General features: G+C 61.1%; 1 non-coding gene across 1 annotated transcript; it reads right to left on the bottom strand.

Moving 5' to 3' along the window:
- Positions 1-8,230: 8,230 nt before the first annotated feature.
- LOC148058566 (5S ribosomal RNA) lies at positions 8,231-8,349 on the bottom strand. Its single transcript, XR_015709756.1, has one exon. It is a non-coding gene; the product is annotated as a 5S ribosomal RNA (ribosomal RNA).
- Between the last annotated feature and the right edge of the window lie 4,151 nt (positions 8,350-12,500).

Here is a 12,500-nt window from a genome sequence, read left to right as displayed (position 1 = left end):
TCGTCAGGCAAAAGAACCAGAGTTCTCCGCGGCCATCCACTCCAACCTTGTCCGACTTTGAGGCACCAGGCTCGGCCACCCTCCGAGCATTTTCCTTCCCTCTCCTGTTATGGTGCCTCCCTATTAACCTCTAGGTGGTTGCGCTCGTGACATCAAAAAGACCACTTTTTGAGGAGCAGTCACACTCGGAAAAAATTTCTTTCGTCAGGCAAAAGAACCAGAGTTCTCCGCGGCCATCCACTCCAACCTTGTCCGACTTTGAGGCACCAGGCTCGGCCACCCTCCGAGCCTTTTCCTTCCCTCTCCTGTTATGGTGCCTCCCTATTAACCTCTAGGTGGTTGCGCTCGTGACATCAAAAAGACCACTTTTTGAGGAGCAGTCACACTCGGAAAAAATTTCTTTCGTCAGGCAAAAGAACCAGAGTTCTCCGCGGCCATCCACTCCAACCTTGTCCGACTTTGAGGCACCAGGCTCGGCCACCCTCCGAGCCTTTTCCTTCCCTCTCCTGTTATGGTGCCTCCCTATTAACCTCTAGGTGGTTGCGCTCGTGACATCAAAAAGACCACTTTTTGAAGAGCAGTCACACTCGGAAAAAATTTCTTTCGTCAGGCAAAAGAACCAGAGTTCTCCGCGGCCATCCACTCCAACCTTGTCCGACTTTGAGGCACCAGGCTCGGCCACCCTCCGAGCCTTTTCCTTCCCTCTCCTGTTATGGTGCCTCCCTATTAACCTCTAGGTGGTTGCGCTCGTGACATCAAAAAGACCACTTTTTGAGGAGCAGTCACACTCGGAAAAAATTTCTTTCGTCAGGCAAAAGAACCAGAGTTCTCCGCGGCCATCCACTCCAACCTTGTCCGACTTTGAGGCACCAGGCTCGGCCACCCTCCGAGCCTTTTCCTTCCCTCTCCTGTTATGGTGCCTCCCTATTAACCTCTAGGTGGTTGCGCTCGTGACATCAAAAAGACCACTTTTTGCAGAGCAGTCACACTCGGAAAAAATTTCTTTCGTCAGGCAAAAGAACCAGAGTTCTCCGCGGCCATCCACTCCAACCTTGTCCGATTTTGAGGCACCAGGCTCGGCCACCCTCCGAGCCTTTTCACTCCCTCTCCTGTTATGGTGCCTCCCTATTAACCTCTAGGTGGTTGCGCTCGTGACATCAAAAAGACCACTTTTTGAGGAGCAGTCACACTCGGAAAAAATTTCTTTCGTCAGGCAAAAGAACCAGAGTTCTCCGCGGCCATCCACTCCAACCTTGTCCGACTTTGAGGCACCAGGCTCGGCCACCCTCCGAGCCTTTTCACTCCCTCTCCTGTTATGGTGCCTCCCTATTAACCTCTAGGTGGTTGCGCTCGTGACATCAAAAAGACCACTTTTTGCAGAGCAGTCACACTCGGAAAAAATTTCTTTCGTCAGGCAAAAGAACCAGAGTTTTCAGCGGTCATCCACTCCAACCTTGTCCGATTTTGAGGCACCAGGCTCGGCCACCCTCCGAGCCTTTTCACTCCCTCTCCTGTTATGGTGCCTCCCTATTAACCTCTAGGTGGTTGCGCTCGTGACATCAAAAAGACCACTTTTTGCAGAGCAGTCACACTCGGAAAAAATTTCTTTCGTCAGGCAAAAGAACCAGAGTTCTCAGCGGTCATCCACTCCAACCTTGTCCGACTTTGAGGCACCAGGCTCGGCCACCCTCCGAGCCTTTTCACTCCCTCTCCTGTTATGGTGCCTCCCTATTAACCTCTAGGTGGTTGCGCTCGTGACATCAAAAAGACCACTTTTTGCAGAGCAGTCACACTCGGAAAAAATTTCTTTCGTCTGGCAAAAGAACCAGAGTTTTCAGCGGTCATCCACTCCAACCTTGTCCGATTTTGAGGCACCAGGCTCGGCCACCGTCCGAGCCTTTTCACTCCCTCTCCTGTTATGGTGCCTCCCTATTAACCTCTAGGTGGTTGCGCTCGTGACATCAAAAAGACCACTTTTTGCAGAGCAGTCACACTCGGAAAAAATTTCTTTCGTCTGGCAAAAGAACCAGAGTGTTCAGCGGTCATCCACTCCAACCTTGTCCGATTTTGAGGCACCAGGCTCGGCCACCCTCCGAGCCTTTTCACTCCCTCTCCTGTTATGGTGCCTCCCTATTAACCTCTAGGTGGTTGCGCTCGTGACATCAAAAAGACCACTTTTTTCAGAGCAGTCACACTCGGGAAAAATTTCTTTCGTCTGGCAAAAGAACCAGAGTTTTCAGCGGTCATCCACTCCAACCTTGTCCGATTTTGAGGCACCAGGCTCGGCCACCCTCCGAGCCTTTTCACTCCCTCTCCTGTTATGGTGCCTCCCTATTAACCTCTAGGTGGTTGCGCTCGTGACATCAAAAATACCACTTTTTGCAGAGCAGTCACACTCGGAAAAAATTTCTTTCGTCTGGCAAAAGAACCAGAGTTTTCAGCGGTCATCCACTCCAACCTTGTCCGATTTTGAGGCACCAGGCTCGGCCACCCTCCGAGCCTTTTCACTCCCTCTCCTGTTATGGTGCCTCCCTATTAACCTCTAGGTGGTTGCGCTCGTGACATCAAAAAGACCACTTTTTGCAGAGCAGTCACACTCGGGAAAAATTTCTTTCGTCTGGCAAAAGAACCAGAGTTTTCAGCGGTCATCCACTCCAACCTTGTCCGATTTTGAGGCACCAGGCTCGGCCACCGTCCGAGCCTTTTCACTCCCTCTCCTGTTATGGTGCCTCCCTATTAACCTCTAGGTGGTTGCGCTCGTGACATCAAAAAGACCACTTTTTTCAGAGCAGTCACACTCGGGAAAAATTTCTTTCGTCTGGCAAAAGAACCAGAGTTATCAGCGGTCATCCACTCCAACCTTGTCCGACGTTGAGGCACCGATGTCGGCCAAGTTCTGAGCGTTCCACCGCCGAATGCCACTGGTCCTCAACACAGCGGACTTCCAATCCAACCTTGTCCGACTTTGAGGCACCGAAGTCGGCCTCAGCCCGAGCCTTCCCCCGCCGACCTCACTGGAGCCCGCCATCCAGGGACCGGCGGAGGTCGCCCGCATGACCGCGGCAAAGTGTCTCAAAGTCGGGCACGACCGCTCGAGTCACCCGCCAACCCGGTCCGGGGCACCTCCAGGGACCGGCGGAGGTCGCCCGCATGACCGCGGCAAAGTGTCTCAAAGTCGGGCATGACCGCTCGAGTCACCCGCCAACCCGGTCCGGGGCACCTCCAGGGACCGGCGGAGGACGCCCGCATGACCGCGACAAAGTGTCTCAAAGTCGGGCACGACCGCTCGAGTCACCCGCCAACCCGGTCCGGGGCACCTCCAGGGACCGGCGGAGGACGCCCGCATGACCGCGACAAAGTGTCTCAAAGTCGGGCACGACCGCTCGAGTCACCCGCCAACCCGGTCCGGGGCACCTCCAGGGACCGGCGGAGGACGCCCGCATGACCGCGACAAAGTGTCTCAAAGTCGGGCACGACCGCTCGAGTCACCCGCCAACCCGGTCCGGGGCACCTCCAGGGACCGGCGGAGGACGCCCGCATGACCGCGACAAAGTGTCTCAAAGTCGGGCAGGACCGCTCGAGTCACCCGCCAACCCGGTCCGGGGCACCTCCAGGGACCGGCGGAGGACGCCCGCATGACCGCGACAAAGTGTCTCAAAGTCGGGCACGACCGCTCGAGTCACCCGCCAACCCGGTCCGGGGCACCTCCAGGGACCGGCGGAGGACGCCCGCATGACCGCGACAAAGTGTCTCAAAGTCGGTCATGACCGTTCGAGTCACCCGCCAACCCGGTCCGGGGCACCTCCAGGGACCGGCGGAGGAGGCCCGCATGACCGCGACAAAGTGTCTCAAAGTCGGGCACAACCGCTCGAGTCACCCGCCAACCCGGTCCGGGGCACCTCCAGGGACCGGCGGAGGACGCCCGCATGACCGCGACAAAGTGTCTCAAAGTCGGGCACGACCGCTCGAGTCACCCGCCAACCCGGTCCGGGGCACCTCCAGGGACCGGCGGAGGACGCCCGCATGACCGCGACAAAGTGTCTCAAAGTCGGGCATGACCGCTCGAGTCACCCGCCAACCCGGTCCGGGGCACCTCCAGGGACCGGCGGAGGACGCCCGCATGACCGCGACAAAGTGTCTCAAAGTCGGGCATGACTGCTCGAGTCACCCGCCAACCCGGTCCGGGGCACCTCCAGGGACCGGCGGAGGACGCCCGCATGACCGCGACAAAGTGTCTCAAAGTCGGGCACGACCGCTCGAGTCACCCGCCAACCCGGTCCGGGGCACCTCCAGGGACCGGCGGAGGACGCCCGCATGACCGCGACAAAGTGTCTCAAAGTCGGGCACGACCGCTCGAGTCACCCGCCAACCCGGTCCGGGGCACCTCCAGGGACCGGCGGAGGTCGCCCGCATGACCGCGACAAAGTGTCTCAAAGTCGGGCATGACCGCTCGAGTCACCCGCCAACCCGGTCCGGGGCACCTCCGGGGACCGGCGGAGGACGCCCGCATGACCGCGACAAAGGGTCTCAAAGTCGGGCAGGACCGCTCGAGTCACCCGCCAACCCGGTCCGGGGCACCTCCGGGGAGCAGTGGAGGTCGCTCGCATGACCGCGACAAAGTGTCTCAAAGTCGGGCATGACCGCTCGAGTCGCCCGCCATCCCGGTCCGGAGCTCAACACTTTGTCGTTTTTTCCACTCCCTCCCCATTAACCTCTAGGTGGTTGCGCTCGTGACATCAAAAAGACCACTTTTTGCAGAGCAGTCACACTCGGAAAAAATTCGTTTCGTCTGGCAAAAGAACCAGAGTTCTCAGCGGGCTTCCAGTCCAACCTTGTCCGATTTTGAGGCACCAGGCTCGGCCACAGTCCGAGCCCATTCACTCCCTCCCCTGTTGTACTCGCTCCCTATTAACCTCTAGGTGGTTGCGCTCGTGACATCAAAAAGACCACTTTTTGAGGAGCAGTCACACTTAGGAAAAATCCGTTTGCGCTCACACCATCCCTCCCCATTAACCTCTAGGTGGTTGCGCTCGTGACATCAAAAAGACCACTTTTTGAGGAGCAGTCACACTTAGGAAAAATCCGTTTGCGCTCACACCATCCCTCCCCATTAACCTCTAGGTGGTTGCGCTCGTGACATCAAAAAGACCACTTTTTGAGGAGCAGTCAGACACCGAGGTTTTCTGGATTTATGTCCGTTTTCCTGGTTCTCTGACTCGGGCACCTTGTGACCGACATCCCCCCCTTCCCTGGTTCTATTTTGCCGATACTTTGGTGAGTTTTCTACCCGCAAACCAAGCCCCCCAAGCCCGCCGCCTGGTGGGGGAGCATGCCGCCTGGCCCGGTTCTATTTTAGGTCACTTTGGTGAGTTTTCTACCCGCAAACCAAGCCCCCCAAGCCCGCCGCCTGGTGGGGGAAGAGGCCCCCTGGTCCCGGTTCTATTTTAGGACACTTTGGTGAGTTTTCTACCCGCAAACCAAGCCCCCCAAGCCCGCCGCCTGGTGGGGGAAGATGCCCCCTGGTCCCGGTTCTATTTTAGGACACTTTGGTGAGTTTTCTACCCGCAAACCAAGCCCCCCAAGCCCGCCGCCTGGTGGGGGAAGATGCCCCCTGGTCCCGGTTCTATTTTAGGACACTTTGGTGAGTTTTCTACCCGCAAACCAAGCCCCCCAAGCCCGCCGCCTGGTGGGGGAACATGCCCCCTGGTCCCGGTTCTATTTTAGGACACTTTGGTGAGTTTTCTACCCGCAAACCAAGCCCCCCAAGCCCGCCGCCTGGTGGGGGAACATGCCGCCTAGCCCGGTTCTATTTTAGGTCACTTTGGTGAGTTTTCTACCCGCAAACCAAGCCCCCCAAGCCCGCCGCCTGGTGGGGGAAGAGGCCCCCTGGTCCCGGTTCTATTTTAGGACACTTTGGTGAGTTTTCTACCCGCAAACCAAGCCCCCCAAGCCCGCCGCCTGGTGGGGGAACATGCCCCCTGGTCCTGGTTCTATTTTAGGACACTTTGGTGAGTTTTCTACCCGCAAACCAAGCCCCCCAAGCCCGCCGCCTGGTGGGGGAGCATGCCCCCTGGTCCCGGTTCTATTTTAGGACACTTTGGTGAGTTTTCTACCCGGAAACCAAGCCCCCCAAGCCCGCCACCTGGTGGGGGAAGAGGCCCCCTGGTCCCGGTTCTATTTTAGGACACTTTGGTGAGTTTTCTACCCACACTGCAGGTCCCCAAATGCCGCCATCTGGTGGGGGAACATGCCGCCTGCACCGGTTCTATTTTAAGTCACTTTGGTGAGTTTTCTGCCCACACTACGGGTCCCCAAATGCCGCCATCTGGTGGGGGAACATGCCGCCTGCACCGGTTCTATTTTAAGTCACTTTGGTGCGTTTTCTGCCCACACTACGGCTCCCCAAATGCCGCCATCTGGTGGGGGAACATGCCGCCTGCACCGGTTCTATTTTAAGTCACTTTGGTGAGTTTTCTGCCCACACTACGGGTCCCCAAATGCCGCCATCTGGTGGGGGAACATGCCGCCTGCACCGGTTCTATTTTAAGTCACTTTGGTGAGTTTTCTGCCCACACTACGGCTCCCCAAATGCCGCCATCTGGTGGGGGAACATGCCGCCTGCACCGGTTCTATTTTAAGTCACTTTGGTGAGTTTTCTGCCCACACTACGGCTCCCCAAATGCCGCCATCTGGTGGGGGAACATGCCGCCTGCACCGGTTCTATTTTAAGTCACTTTGGTGAGTTTTCTACCCACACTACGGGTCCCCAAATGCCGCCATCTGGTGGGGGAACATGCCGCCTGCACCGGTTCTATTTTAAGTCACTTTGGTGAGTTTTCTACCCACACTACGGGTCCCCAAATGCCGCCATCTGGTGGGGGAACATGCCGCCTGCACCGGTTCTATTTTAAGTCACTTTGGTGAGTTTTCTGCCCACACTACGGGTCCCCAAATGCCGCCATCTGGTGGGGGAACATGCCGCCTGCACCGGTTCTATTTTAAGTCACTTTGGTGAGTTTTCTGCCCACACTACGGGTCCCCAAATGCCGCCACCTGGTGGGGGAACTGCCGCCTAGTCCCGGTTCTATTTTAGGTCACTTTTCTCACTTTCTGACCCACAAATAATGCCCCAAATGCCGCCGCCTGGTGGGGGGAACTGCCGCCTAGTCCCGGTTCTATTTTAGGTCACTTTTCTCACTTTCTGACCCACAAATAATGCCCCAAATGCCGCCGCCTGGTGGGGGGAACTGCCGCCTAGTCCCGGTTCTATTTTAGGTCACTTTTCTCACTTTCTGACCCACAAATAATGCCCCAAATGCCGCCGCCTGGTGGGGGGAACTGCCGCCTAGTCCCGGTTCTATTTTAGGTCACTTTTCTCACTTTCTGACCCACAAATAATGCCCCAAATGCCGCCGCCTGGTGGGGGGAACTGCCGCCTAGTCCCGGTTCTATTTTAGGTCACTTTTCTCACTTTCTGACCCACAAATAATGCCCCAAATGCCGCCGCCTGGTGGGGGGAACTGCCGCCTAGTCCCGGTTCTATTTTAGGTCACTTTTCTCACTTTCTGACCCACAAATAATGCCCCAAATGCCGCCGCCTGGTGGGGGGAACTGCCGCCTAGTCCCGGTTCTATTTTAGGTCACTTTTCTCACTTTCTGACCCACAAATAATGCCCCAAATGCCGCCGCCTGGTGGGGGGAACTGCCGCCTAGTCCCGGTTCTATTTTAGGTCACTTTTCTCACTTTCTGACCCACAAATAATGCCCCAAATGCCGCCGCCTGGTGGGGGGAACTGCCGCCTAGTCCCGGTTCTATTTTAGGTCACTTTTCTCACTTTCTGACCCACAAATAATGCCCCAAATGCCGCCGCCTGGTGGGGGGAACTGCCGCCTAGTCCCGGTTCTATTTTAGGTCACTTTTCTCACTTTCTGACCCACAAATAATGCCCCAAATGCCGCCGCCTGGTGGGGGGAACTGCCGCCTAGTCCCGGTTCTATTTTAGGTCACTTTTCTCACTTTCTGACCCACAAATAATGCCCCAAATGCCGCCGCCTGGTGGGGGGAACTGCCGCCTAGTCCCGGTTCTATTTTAGGTCACTTTTCTCACTTTCTTACCCACAAATAATGCCCCAAATGCCGCCGCCTGGTGGGGGGAACTGCCGCCTAGTCCCGGTTCTATTTTAGGTCACTTTTCTCACTTTTCTACCCACAAATAATGGCAAAAAAAAATGCTTACAGCACCCAGTATTCCCAGGCGGTCTCCCATCCAAGTACTAACTGGGCCCGACCCTGCTTGGCTTCCGAGATCAGACGAGATCGGGCTCATTCAGGGTGGTGTGGCCGTAAGCGAGGGAAGCGCTTGTGAAATGCCCCAAAGTGTTGAAAATGTTCCCCAGGCCCCTGGTTCCCCATCCCCGCAGGAGGAGGCTCCCCAGGCCCCCTGGTTCCCCATCCCCGCAGGAGGAGGCTCCCCAGGCCCCCTGGTGCAGGAGGAGGCTCCCCAGGCCCCTGGTTCCCCATCCCCGCAGGAGGAGGCTCCCCAGGCCCCCTGGTTCCCCATCCCCGCAGGAGGAGGCTCCCCAGGCCCCATGGTTCCCCATCACCGCAGGAGGAGGCTCCCCAGGCCCCCTGGTTCCCCATCCCCGCAGGAGGAGGCTCCCCAGGCCCCCTGGTGCAGGAGGAGGCTCCCCAGGCCCCCTGGTTCCCCATCCCCGCAGGAGGAGGCTCCCCAGGCCCCCTGGTTCTCCATGCCCGCAGGAGGAGGCTCCCCAGGCCCCTGGTTCCCCATCCCCGCAGGAGGAGGCTCCCCAGGCCCCCTGGTTCTCCATGCCCGCAGGAGGAGGCTCCCCAGGCCCCCTGGTTCTCCATCCCCGCAGGAGGAGGCTCCCCAGGCCCCCTGGTTCTCCATCCCCGCAGGAGGAGGCTCCCCAGGCCCCCATGTTCTCCATGCCCGCAGGAGGAGGCTCCCCAGGCCCCTTGGTTCTCCATCCCCGCAGGAGTAGGCTCCCCAGGCGCCCTGGTTCTCCATCCCCGCAGGAGGAGGCTCCCCAGGCCCCCTGGTTCTCCATCCCCGCAGGAGGAGGCTCCCCAGGCCCCATGGTTCCCCATCACCGCAGGAGGAGGCTCCCCAGGCCCCCTGGTTCCCCATCCCCGCAGGAGGAGGCTCCCCAGGCCCCCTGGTTCTCCATCCCCGCAGGAGGAGGCTCCCCAGGCCCCCATGTTCTCCATGCCCGCAGGAGGAGGCTCCCCAGGCCCCTTGGTTCTCCATCCCCGCAGGAGGAGGCTCCCCAGGCCCCTGGTTCTCCATCCCCGCAGGAGGAGGCTCCCCAGGCGCCCTGGTTCTCCATCCCCGCAGGAGGAGGCTCCCCAGGCCCCCTGGTTCTCCATGCCCGCAGGAGGAGGCTCCCCAGGCCCCCTGGTTCTCCATCCCCGCAGGAGGAGGCTCCCCAGGCCCCCTGGTTCCCCATCCCCGCAGGAGGAGGCTCCCCAGGCCCCCTGGTTCTCCATGCCCGCAGGAGGAGGCTCCCCAGGCCCCCTGGTTCTCCATCCCCGCAGGAGGAGGCTCCCCAGGCCCCCATGTTCTCCATGCCCGCAGGAGGAGGCTCCCCAGGCCCCTTGGTTCTCCATCCCCGCAGGAGGAGGCTCCCCAGGCCCCTGGTTCCCCATCCCCGCAGGAGGAGGCTCCCCAGGCCCCCTGGTTCTCCATGCCCGCAGGAGGAGGCTCCCCAGGCCCCCTGGTTCTCCATGCCCGCAGGAGGAGGCTCCCCAGGCCCCCTGGTTCTCCATCCCCGCAGGAGGAGGCTCCCCAGGCCCCTGGTTCTCCATGCCCGCAGGAGGAGGCTCCCCAGGCCCCCTGGTTCTCCATGACCGCAGGAGGAGGCTCCCCAGGCCCCCTGGTTCTCCATCCCCGCAGGAGGAGGCTCCCCAGGCCCCCTGGTTCCCCATCCCCGCAGGAGGAGGCTCCCCAGGCCCCCTGGTTCCCCATCCCCGCAGGAGGAGGCTCCCCAGGCGCCCTGGTTCTCCATCCCCGCAGGAGGAGGCTCCCCAGGCCCCCTGGTTCTCCATGCCCGCAGGAGGAGGCTCCCCAGGCCCCCTGGTTCTCCATCCCCGCAGGAGGAGGCTCCCCAGGCCCCCTGGTTCCCCATCCCCGCAGGAGGAGGCTCCCCAGGCCCCCTGGTTCTCCATCCCCGCAGGAGGAGGCTCCCCAGGCCCCCATGTTCTCCATGCCCGCAGGAGGAGGCTCCCCAGGCCCCTTGGTTCCCCATCCCCGCAGGAGGAGGCTCCCCAGGCCCCTGGTTCTCCATCCCCGCAGGAGGAGGCTCCCCAGGCGCCCTGGTTCTCCATCCCCGCAGGAGGAGGCTCCCCAGGCCCCCTGGTTCTCCATGCCCGCAGGAGGAGGCTCCCCAGGCCCCCTGGTTCTCCATCCCCGCAGGAGGAGGCTCCCCAGGCCCCCTGGTTCCCCATCCCCGCAGGAGGAGGCTCCCCAGGCCCCCTGGTTCTCCATGCCCGCAGGAGGAGGCTCCCCAGGCCCCCTGGTTCTCCATCCCCGCAGGAGGAGGCTCCCCAGGCCCCCATGTTCTCCATGCCCGCAGGAGGAGGCTCCCCAGGCCCCTTGGTTCTCCATCCCCGCAGGAGGAGGCTCCCCAGGCCCCTGGTTCCCCATCCCCGCAGGAGGAGGCTCCCCAGGCCCCCTGGTTCTCCATGCCCGCAGGAGGAGGCTCCCCAGGCCCCCTGGTTCTCCATGCCCGCAGGAGGAGGCTCCCCAGGCCCCCTGGTTCTCCATCCCCGCAGGAGGAGGCTCCCCAGGCCCCTGGTTCTCCATGCCCGCAGGAGGAGGCTCCCCAGGCCCCCTGGTTCTCCATGACCGCAGGAGGAGGCTCCCCAGGCCCCCTGGTTCTCCATCCCCGCAGGAGGAGGCTCCCCAGGCCCCCTGGTTCCCCATCCCCGCAGGAGGAGGCTCCCCAGGCCCCCTGGTTCCCCATCCCCGCAGGAGGAGGCTCCCCAGGCGCCCTGGTTCTCCATCCCCGCAGGAGGAGGCTCCCCAGGCCCCCTGGTTCTCCATGCCCGCAGGAGGAGGCTCCCCAGGCCCCCTGGTTCTCCATCCCCGCAGGAGGAGGCTCCCCAGGCCCCCTGGTTCCCCATCCCCGCAGGAGGAGGCTCCCCAGGCCCCCTGGTTCTCCATGCCCGCAGGAGGAGGCTCCCCAGGCCCCCTGGTTCTCCATCCCCGCAGGAGGAGGCTCCCCAGGCCCCCATGTTCTCCATGCCCGCAGGAGGAGGCTCCCCAGGCCCCTTGGTTCTCCATCCCCGCAGGAGGAGGCTCCCCAGGCCCCTGGTTCCCCATCCCCGCAGGAGGAGGCTCCCCAGGCCCCCTGGTTCTCCATGCCCGCAGGAGGAGGCTCCCCAGGCCCCCTGGTTCTCCATGCCCGCAGGAGGAGGCTCCCCAGGCCCCCTGGTTCTCCATCCCCGCAGGAGGAGGCTCCCCAGGCCCCTGGTTCTCCATGCCCGCAGGAGGAGGCTCCCCAGGCCCCCTGGTTCTCCATGACCGCAGGAGGAGGCTCCCCAGGCCCCCTGGTTCTCCATCCCCGCAGGAGGAGGCTCCCCAGGCCCCCTGGTTCCCCATCCCCGCAGGAGGAGGCTCCCCAGGCCCCCTGGTTCCCCATCCCCGCAGGAGGAGGCTCCCCAGGCCCCCTGGTTCTCCATCCCCGCAGGAGGAGGCCCCCCAGGCCCCTGGTTCCCCATCCCCGCAGGAGGAGGCTCCCCAGGCCCCCTGGTTCTCCATGCCCGCAGGAGGAGGCTCCCCAGGCCCCTGGTTGGGAGAGGGGGAAAAAGAGCAAAGTGTTTAAAAATGCCCCAAAGTGTTGAAAATGTTCCCCAGGCCCCTGGTTCCCCATCCCCGCAGGAGGAGGCTCCCCAGGCCCCCTGGTTGGGAGAGGGGGAAAAAGAGCAAAGTGTTTAAAAATGCCCCAAAGTGTTGAAAATGTTCCCCAGGCCCCTGGTTCCCCATCCCCGCAGGAGGAGGCTCCCCAGGCCCCCTGGTTGGGAGAGGGGGAAAAAGAGCAAAGTGTTTAAAAATGCCCCAAAGTGTTGAAAATGTTCCCCAGGCCCCTGGTTCCCCATCCCCGCAGGAGGAGGCTCCCAAGGCCCCCTGGTTGGGAGAGGGGGAAAAAGAGCAAAGTGTTTAAAAATGCCCCAAAGTGTTGAAAATGTTCCCCAGGCCCCTGGTTCCCCATCCCCGCAGGAGGAGGCTCCCCAGGCCCCCTGGTTGGGAGAGGGGGAAAAAGAGCAAAGTGTTTAAAAATGCCCCAAAGTGTTGAAAATGTTCCCCAGGCCCCTGGTTCCCCATCCCCGCAGGAGGAGGCTCCCCAGGCCCCCTGGTTGGGAGAGGGGGAAAAAGAGCAAAGTGTTTAAAAATGCCCCAAAGTGTTGAAAATGTTCCCCAGGCCCCTGGTTCCCCATCCCCGCAGGAGGAGGCTCCCAAGGCCCCCTGGTTGGGAGAGGG

This window comes from Callionymus lyra, unplaced genomic scaffold (genome assembly GCF_982586985.1).
Source record: "Callionymus lyra unplaced genomic scaffold, fCalLyr1.hap1.1 HAP1_SCAFFOLD_73, whole genome shotgun sequence".
NCBI classification, from domain to species: Eukaryota; Metazoa; Chordata; class Actinopteri; order Syngnathiformes; family Callionymidae; genus Callionymus; species Callionymus lyra.
The sequence above is the reverse complement of the archived record's forward strand: the minus strand, read 5'-3'. Positions and strand labels throughout refer to the sequence as shown.